Raw genomic sequence first — 9,927 nt, forward strand, 5'->3', positions numbered from 1 at the left:
CTGGTCGATCTATAACTGGGAGGGGTATCTGTGTTTCAACCAGTAAGTCTTTATTGAGTGCCCTTTAAACACTCAGAAGAGGAGATTGTAAAATAATCTGTGGGTTACCTTACAAGTTACAATGTTGAGACAAAAATGTAAAAGTAAAACCACAATAAACATGTAAATCACTTATCTGCTTAGGGAGAAAATCTTTTATTTTCTTTGTTGCTTTTGATTTTTATTGTTTTTATTAAATTCCATTTTAATCCATTTATAGGAACAATTTGAAATTTACTAAGTAAATTTAGATCTCAAAGTTGGAAGTGTTAGTACTACCAACACAAGATTTGTGATTGCAGGTCCTGGAAACAAATAGCTAACATTTTTGAGAGTCTCAGGAGGACACATAAACCACTTTCCCTCAACTATATCAATCTGAAGAGAAGCAGAAATGTTTTTATATATAAAGAATGAGTCTCTTCTTAAGTTGTAAACACATAGGGTTCTGATTCCAACCTTCTCTGATTCCCTTTTCTGGCTGGGCAACTTCTTCCACATATCCCCAGGGTAAGTCGCTTGGCCTCATGGAATCTTCGTTTCCCTGCCTGTTAAAAGGGGAGGAGGGGTAATAAAGCTGTTACCACAGGGTGTTGGTAAAAATTAATTAATATTTATAATGTGCTCCATTAATGTCCTCAGGTAATTCATAACTCAGAATTATATGGCACTTGATCACTGCTTAAAGTTTTTAAAACCATCCTTGGTTTTTCGATTCAGGCAAAAAATATAATAAATCTTTATACTTCAAACAGTAGGATTAAGTGTAGGAACATTTGTCTTTCCTAGGAACAATTATTTTCCTGAGGTGAAAATATTAGCATGTTACAAAACCTTATTTCCTCAGCTTTAGACTTTGAATAGAGTAGCTTTCATTTATAGTTGATAAAAGCCAAAGGAAGAAGGTTGTTTTTTTTTTTTTTTTATAAAACCCATTTTAATAGCTTATTCTGCCATCTTTGGGGATGTTTTCAACTACTTACTATTGAAAGGGAATTGGTTCATCTATTTTACAGTGATTTAAGTCTAGCATTTAAAGGACATCCAAGGGGTCATTTGGTTGATGTCTCCTGCCTGCAGTAATGGTATTGAGCACCTACTCTGCAAAGCCACATTCTCGTATTAGACATGAGGAAACCGAGGCTCGGTGAGCTTAAATAACAGAGCAGAGATTGAAACCCGCACAACTGGACAGTCCATGCTCTTTTCACCACCTGAAACAGCCACTTCCAAGGAATTATACCAAAAGTTCCCCTGCTCTGTACAGACATGCGTTTCTTGTCAGTCCCCATCTTCTCTCTGAACTTAAAAATTAAACTAATATATTCTAACAGAACTTCAATCCCATCCCCAGAGAGCCCAAGAGCACCTCCAAATCATGTGGTAAAACTTATTTTGAAGGATACACAGTTTATCACTTTAAAAAAGACACTTTTATACATTTTTATTGAAGGAAAAAAAAAGCTACCTATATACTTTCTTGAGAATTGACTTAGTCCACTCAGTCTTAGTAATTTCTTATACCGAATAAAAGTGCATGCTATATTACCAAAGTCTTTCAACTTTGTATTGAAGTATAATACACATATAGAAATGAAGTATACTTAATTTTTGAAATGTCTAAAATCCATCCCATCTTCACCTTGTGAAGACAAGATGCCATTTCACATCTCAGAAAAATGTATATAAGGAATAATGAGCTCTAATAATGTATAAATTAGCTCATATACCTAAGAGTGCTTTGAAAGGTTAAGCTCATTATTTATATTACGGCATTATTGGTAAAGCATTATTATAATTGTGATTATCACTTACATGATAATAATATATTTTCTTATGTCTTTGGACAGCAGGCAAGACAAAATAAAGATAATTAAACAGTTGTAGGCACACTATCACTATCTTTAAACAGTGATTAACAACCTATACAATGTATAAATATGCACAAAATTTACCTCCACATAAATGGAATAAATCATCTTCATTGCCTATTATTGGAATGATATGGCCTTAAAGTCCAGAAGTACCTAAAAATTTGAATAGCAATTGAGAGAAGTCAGTCTTTAGTAGATATTCATCTTCGTCCTTTCATTTTGACTCATATTCCTGTTTAATATTCACTCACAATTAAATGGGTGGAGAGCTTTTATCAAACTCACATCACTGTTCTAAGCTGGTAAATATCAGACACCCAATTATGGAGACTCAGTGATGTTCCTGGGCTGGGAACACATATTTATTGAAATATTACCCATGAGCAGAGGTCTTTTATTGTAGTTGGTTGCACTTCTCTTTTCTCTAGATAATGAATCAACTCAACCCTACCTTTAACTTAGGTAGAAGGACATAGGCCACCAAATATCCTGCCCTATGCCAAGAGTCTCAAATTAAATGAAAACAAAGTAGCCATTCCCCATATACTACCTTGAAAGATTGGCTTGGACTTAATCCCTATTCTCAGTGTCTGTTGTGGCAGGTACAACAGCTAAGCGGCCCTCTGGGTACCACGTCTCAGCTGTGCAGCTCCCTTCTGGTCATGGGGCTCTGGCACCATTAGCAGAAAACACCCCGAGAAGATCCTCTGAGGAGGGCCTGAATTCAGCTTTTGTCTGCCTGGTGAAAAACATAATTCTTCTCCAACAATTCCCTTAGGGTTTTCCCCAGGGAGTAACATATAACACTAAACCAACTCAATTTGAAGGACAAGTTAGCTAGATGAGAAAGAAAACAATGTTCTATAAACTTACTGACTGAAACCTCAGTAGTTCACATTTAACCTGCTATTAGAAGTTGATTAATTATACTCATAGCACTAAATCCTGGCTGTAAGATTTCAGGGGAAAAATCATATTTTTAAAGAGTATTAAATATAAATGCAGGTATTTAAAAGATCATAAAAACTTTTTTATTTAAGAGCTTTGTTGAGAGTAACTTATTTATGAAATTTATAGTCCAATATATTGACTTATTTAAATCATTTGATTTTCTAACTTCTCTTTAGAGTTGAAATTTTTACACTGTTTCAGTTCCCCCCCTCCAAATTTATTTATATAGAAATAGGTTTGGGACTTCCCTGGTGGTGCAGTTGTTAAGAATCCGCCTGCCAACTCAGGGGACACGGGTTCGAGCCCTGGTCTGGGAAGATCCCATGCCGCGGAGCAACTAAGCCGGCGCGCCACAATTACTGAGCCTGTGCTCTAGAGCCTGCGAGCCACAACTACTGAGCCCACGCACCACAACTACTGAAGCCCGCGCGCCTAAAGCCCGTGTTCCGCAACAAGAGAGAAACCACCGCAAGGAGAAGCCCTTGCACCGCAACAAAGCAACAAAGAGTAGCCCCCGGTCACAGCAACTAGAGAAAGCCCGCGCGCAGCAACGAAGACCCAATGCAGCCAAAAATAAATAAATAAAAGAAAAAGAAATAGGTTTAAAGGTCTTCATTTTGTAAACATTATATGGTCGCAGAACTTAAAAAATAAAACAAATAACCAATTTAAAAAAGAAGTTACGGGGTGAGGGTTGGAGAGGAATTAGAATTAATCCATTGGTCATATAATACGTCCTCCTGCTAAATCAGACAGAGGAATTCCAGGTCAGTGGATAAAAAGCTATTCCAATTTCCCTTATAAATGCTTGCTATCACTTTAACAAATCCCGTGGTGGGAAAGTGCTTTCAAGTATCCAAAATCAATGATCAAGAATGAGGGGTCATTATCTGTATAGAAACACTGTATTTTTGGTACAATTAACTCAAAAGTGAAAGTCATAAAGAAACTAAAAATAAGTAAACAGAAAGTCTTTATGAATCTATTTCAGAGACAAGTCTTTTGACTAATTCAGAAAGTACTGGTCTTCCCTCCCCTTCCAACACTCACTTGATTTCCTTAACTCATCTAGTTACATAACTGATTCTAAGACTTGTAAACAAACAGCCCCATTGCTTGACAATTCTGGATCTGTGGGTTTGTACTGCTGTTTCCCTGTGGAGGTTGAGAGCTGTGTAGTGATTTATTCCTTCCCCGCCCCTGCCTTCTTTTCCTATTTTGCTCCTTTTTTTTTTTTTTTTGTCAAAGTAGGTTAAAAAAAAAAAATCCAGGGGAACTAAGTAAGTGTGAAAACAGACCCTGGCGCTATAGGATTGAGGCCACCAATTTAAACATCCTAGGCGCAAGGAATGCAAAATGTGAGGGTCTCATACTCAGATAAGCTCCCCAGAAGGAGACTACTAATATGTAGTAATTTTCAGCATCCCCTGGACTCCAAAGCATATGCTTTTGTATAAGGCAGCTTTGACTCCCCTGATTTCCCATGCATGAAGCTCTTACAGCTTCAAAGAGAGCTCTGCATGCAAAAGGTACATGGGGGTGTAGTTCAGGAGGAGAATGGGGCTAGTAGGCAGAACGTGGGTGAATTAACATTCAGGTCTATGCTTTAATTCCAGTGCTACCTTCCAGTGGTGTACCCCAGTTATAACACTGACTGCTGGCAAATTAGAAGTTTTCTATTTTGGTAATTAGACCTAATCAATTACCTGGAATTAAAACACACCTAATTCCACCATAGAGAAGTTAGATTCCAGATTGGTTCTTAGGTTGTGGATTCGATTTATTTTTGATAGCATAGATTAAGAACAATTTATACCATGGCATGTGTGCCATGCACACACTGTGTCGCTGATGGAATCTTCAGGAAACATTTTCATTGCGTAATAATTTAATACAGATAAAATAAATACAGAATAAATTAAGTATTTTGAGTTTTTAAAAATCTAGAAATTTATGCAGGCTTAAGTGAAGGAAGACAACAGAGCCCTTAAATACCTTAAGTGATTTCATGAAATTTTAACTAATTCTCCTTTTGTGTGTGTTATTTTAGGAGACCTTTATTTATAAAGGTTTTCAAACTGTTTTCTCTCCCATTTATCACCTACTCTTCTAGTAGTATGGGCATTGTAAATTATTTCTACGCCAAAGATTCTGTTGGAACATTAGAGTCTAATCTACTAGTAGACTTTCTTCTTTAAAAAAGCTCCAGGGGACTTCCCTGGTGGTTCAGTGGTTAAGAATCTGCCTGCCAGTTCAGGGGGCCCAGCTTCGATCCCTAATCAGGGAACTAGATCCCACACGCCACAACTAAGACTTGGTGCAGCCAAATAAATAAATATTTTTTAAAAAAATTATTTTGTCATGGGAACTTTTTTCTATCAGTATATTCCCTAGCTTTAGTTTTAAAATTTATTTTCAGGTGTATATCCTGAATAAGAATGCCTGATTCTCTCTGACTTTTTGATCCATGTGATCCTGGTTGAAATGAAAGTGGCAGGTCCCAGTTTTGCAGTCACTAAAATGAGATTCTGAAGTGAAATAGTTACTGAGCCCAAGAAATGAAGAGGAGCCTCTTTGTTCTCTCGGAGGCTGCAGTTGGAGCTTGCTGGGTTTTGTTCTGGCAGGTTCACAAGGTCTGTCAGAAACAATGGAAGCATAGACCTTTAGAGCTGGAAGGAATGAGGCTTAATCCTCGCTTATTCTAAATCCTTCATGTTAGAGATGTGAAAATGCATCCCAGATAGGGTTTGTGGTCTTGAGAGGCATGTTTTCTATTTTTATTTTTCTAAAGCCATTTTTAAAATTCCGGTTCATTTCAACAATATTTATACCCTACTAACACACAGGGACCCCCAAATTTGTTGTGATTACTCCATCCACATGGTGGAGGAATTGCTCCCCTGAAAAAAGTGAGCAAATGCAGAGCAAAACTCTGGACAAAACTTAAGGACCTGGATCTGATTCACCAACCTCCATATTAATAAAATACACTCTCTGATGTACTTTATATAATCACAAACTCCAAACATGAAATATAAAAATAAAACAGTATTATGGAGGACTACATGTTCAAGCAAGGAAACCGTAGCTGGGTTTAAAATGAAAAAAAGATAGTTTAAAAATTCACTTTCTTCATATATCTTCCTGTGTATCTTGGAAACACATTTATTTACTGTATAAACAAAGTTGTAATTTTTTAAAGTTTACTGTTACATATGGTTATCAAATAGGTAGAAACACTAGTTGAGAAGACAGAGGAGAAGATTATATTTCTGCTATTTCTACATAATACCCCATTCCAAATAAGAAAAACATTCCAAATGAGAAAAAGTTGGTGAGTCTGTGGTCATGAATGTTCCCAAATGTATCCATGATTTGGCTGTTTTTACAAAGTCAGAGAAGTTGGACCATTGTCTTTCCCCTCATCTCAACTTCTGGGCTTGCTATCTGACAGACTAAAGGCTCAAGTCATTGGTAGCTTTAGTATGGCCTTCTGGGATGATTCTTTATGGAGGGAATTGACATTTGTTTCAATATGCTTCTTAGGCTTAGCACTGGGGCCCTGGAACCATTGTTACCAGAGCTCTCCAAAGCCTAGTGTGTTACATGAACAAAAGAGTTACAAGACAGAATGACCTTATTTTATTTGATTATTATTTTTTAAATTTTTTATTGGGGTATAGTTGATTTACAATGTTGTGCTAGTTTCTGCTGTACAGCAAAGTGATTCAGTTATACATAGACATATATCCACTCTTTTTAGATTCTTTTCCCATATAGGTCATTACAGGTATTGAGTAGAGTTCCCTGTGCTATATAGTAGGTCCTTATTAGTTATCTGTTTTATATAAAGTAGTGTGTAAATATAAATCCCAATCTCCCAGTTTATCCCTCCCCTCCTTTCCCCCCTGGTAACCATAACTTTGCTTTCTATATCTGTGACTCTATTTCTGTTTTGTAAATAAGGTCATTAGTACCATTTTTTTAGATTCCACATATAAGTGATATCATATGATATGTTTTTCTCTGTCTGAATAACTTCACCTAGTATGATAATCTCTAGGTCCATCCATGTTGCTGCAAATGACATTATTTCATTCTTTTTATGGCTGACCATTGTGTGTGTGTGTGTGTGTGTGTGTACATACACTGCATCTTCTTTATCAATTCATTTGTCAATGGACATTTAGGTTACTTCCATGTCTTGGCTATTATAAACACTCCTGCAATAAACATTGCGGTGCATGTATCCTTTCAGATTACGGTTTTCTCGGATATATGCCCAGGAGTGGGATTGCTGGATCATATGGTATTTCTATTTTTAGTTTTTTAAGGAACCTCTGTACTGTTCTCCATAGTGGCTGCACCAATTTACATTGACACCAACAGTGTGCGAGGGTTCCCTTTTCTCCACACCCTCTCCAGCATTTAGATCCTATTTTATTTTATTTTATTTATTTATTTATTTATCTATTTATGGCTGCATTGGGTCTTTGTTGCTCCACGCGGGCTTTCTTTAGTTGCGGTGAGCGGGGGCTACTCTTCGTTGCGGTGCACAGGCTTCTCATAGCGGTGGCTTCCCTTGTTGCGGAGCATGGACTCTAGGGGTGCGGGCTTCAGTAGTTGTGGCTCGTGGGCTCAGTAGCTATGGCTCACGAGCTCTAGAGCACAGGCTCAGTAGTTGTGGCACACGGGCTTAGTTGCTCCGCGGCATGCGGGATCTTCCCGGACCAGGGATCAAACCCGTGTCCCCTGCATTGGCAGGTGGATTCTTAACCACTGTGCCACTAGGGAAGCCTAGTTACTATTTTATTTTAAAAGGAAAATCAAACACATAAAAACGGTGCATGTGTGCATACACACACACACTCACACAGGCATACACCATGGTTATGCACCAAACAGCAGTATAACATAGTGGTGAAAAGCTTGAGTTTTGGAGTCACACAGACCTGAGTTCTACTTCCAGGCCCAGAACTTAATCTCCACTCTTCTTAGACCCACAAAATTACTTTCAGTCAACTAAAAAGATTAAAAATATGGTACGAGGGCTTCCCTGGTGGCGCAGTGGTTGAGAGTCCGCCTGTCAATGCAGGGGACACGGGTTCATGCCCCAGTCTGGGAGGATCCCACGTGCCGCGGAGCAGCTGGGCCCGTGAGCCATGGCCACTGAGCCTGCGCGTCCAGAGCCTGTGCTCCGCAACGGGAGAGGCCACAACAGTGAGAGGCCCGCGTACCGAAAAAAAAAATGGTACGAGTTTCAAAGTGCTTAAGTTTCTATATTTATAAATTGTTCATACTCATTCCCAGGCCCTTCCAGTAACACCTATGATTCTCTATACCCTGCTAACCAGCCAAGCTCAGATCCCTCCTTGCTTCACCAACACTTGGTACTGGAGCACTCTTTTGGGGTTCACAGTTCTTAAACTCAGTCTTTATAGTGCCTAATCCTTCCACCCACCACTGTGTAAACATCCTGCAGACCCTGTCTGTCCAACGCCTATTCACTCTCTGACAGGAACATGCGCACTTCAGCCACTAGTTGATTTGAGTCTGCTGAGCCCCCTTTCCTGATCTCAACCCCCCAAGTCCTTACTCTTAAACACACACCTTTTGGGCTTCCCTGGTGGCGCAGTGGTTAAGAATCCACCTGCCAAAGCAGGGGACACGGGTTCAAGCCCTGGTCCGGGAAGATCCCACATGCCACGGAGCAACTAAGCCCGTGCGCCACAACTACTAAGGCTGCTCTCTAGAGCCCGTGAACCACAACTACTGAAGCCCGTGTGCCACAACTACTGAAGCCCGCGGGCCTAGAGTCCGTGCTCCTCAACAAGAGAAGCCACCGCAGTGAGAAGCCTGCACACCGCAACAAAGAGTAGCCCCCGCTCTCAGTAACTAGAGAAAACGCGCGTGCAGCAGCGAAGACCCAATGCAGCCAAAAGTTAAATAAGTGAATAAATAAATAGATTAAAAATAAATAAATAAATAAAAATAAAGAGGGTTAAAGAAACATGACAATTAAATGCAATGTAAAAAAACAAAAACAAAAACAAAAAAACACACACCCTTTGAGCACCAGGATCACTTTGTCTTCGTCCTCCAAAGACCAGTCTTTTCCTCAAGGCATCTGCTAAAGGCAAATGATGAATTTCAACATCTCTGGCATCCAGATTAATGAGGTTTTATTCTACACTGAAAATATCCATTACTAATCAGATCTTGAACATGCACATATTTAGTTAACTTAAAATGACTACTATTATGCAAAAAGTTTTCATTTTATTAAACCTTTCTTTATCCTATATCATTAAGAAGAGTTTCCTGTATTGCTGCATAACTTAGAAAAGGTAAAAATGAGAGATAAAGTCACAGTTTAAAAGGACCATAAGGTTTCAGACTTCTCTGTTAGAAGAAAGTCTTTCTTCTATAGCATCAGGATTGTTTTGTAGTGAATAGCAGATTAAAATATATCATGGTGGATTGTGCTCTTACTTTGCAATTTATTCAGCTGCATGACGGACAGGTTCTGTTCAGTCATAGCCAAGTATTTCCCCAGCATTTAGACATCGCAATCAATTTTAAAGAACTTTCTGTAACCTGCTTTCTGCAAATAAAACCATCCTTTGGCTCTTGGGTGGATACATTCTAATTGCTAATTTTAGTGTTTCATAGAATCCCATAAAAGGAAACAAGGAAATGGGGAGACCCAGGGACTGAGTGTGGGTTGGAAGAGAGTGTAAGGTGAGGATATCAAAGCTCAGAGCTTGAGATTAGCATAGGGGCGAGAAAGGAGGGGTGGTGAACAGGAAGAGTACAGTTAGAATCTGGATTTCTGGATGGACCTGGATGCAGTTGTTATGCTGGACCGGAGGCTCTACTGTTTCCTCCTTCTATTACTCTTCACTGTTCCCCATTGCCTTTTGCAGAGTCCTTTTGTTTCTTGGCAAACTGTGCTTCTAAGGCTACTGATGCTGACACTGGGAAAGGACAAAGATCCTGCTAATTGTAAATGCTTTGATAGTGAAAGAGAGAGTCTTGTCTGCTGAGAAGAAGTAATTAATGA

General features: G+C 38.9%; 1 long non-coding RNA gene across 1 annotated transcript; it reads right to left on the bottom strand.

Moving 5' to 3' along the window:
• Positions 1 to 323: 323 nt before the first annotated feature.
• On the bottom strand, positions 324 to 9,199 carry LOC308627395. The gene is made up of 3 exons (XR_014017399.1): positions 8,930 to 9,199; positions 1,995 to 2,066; positions 324 to 587 (listed from the first exon to the last, which is right to left on the bottom strand). It is a non-coding gene; the product is annotated as an uncharacterized lncRNA (long non-coding RNA).
• Between the last annotated feature and the right edge of the window lie 728 nt (positions 9,200 to 9,927).

The sequence above is a fragment of the Mesoplodon bidens genome, assembly GCF_964165515.1.
Source record: "Mesoplodon bidens genome assembly, chromosome: 14".
NCBI lineage: Eukaryota > Metazoa > Chordata > Mammalia > Artiodactyla > Ziphiidae > Mesoplodon > Mesoplodon bidens.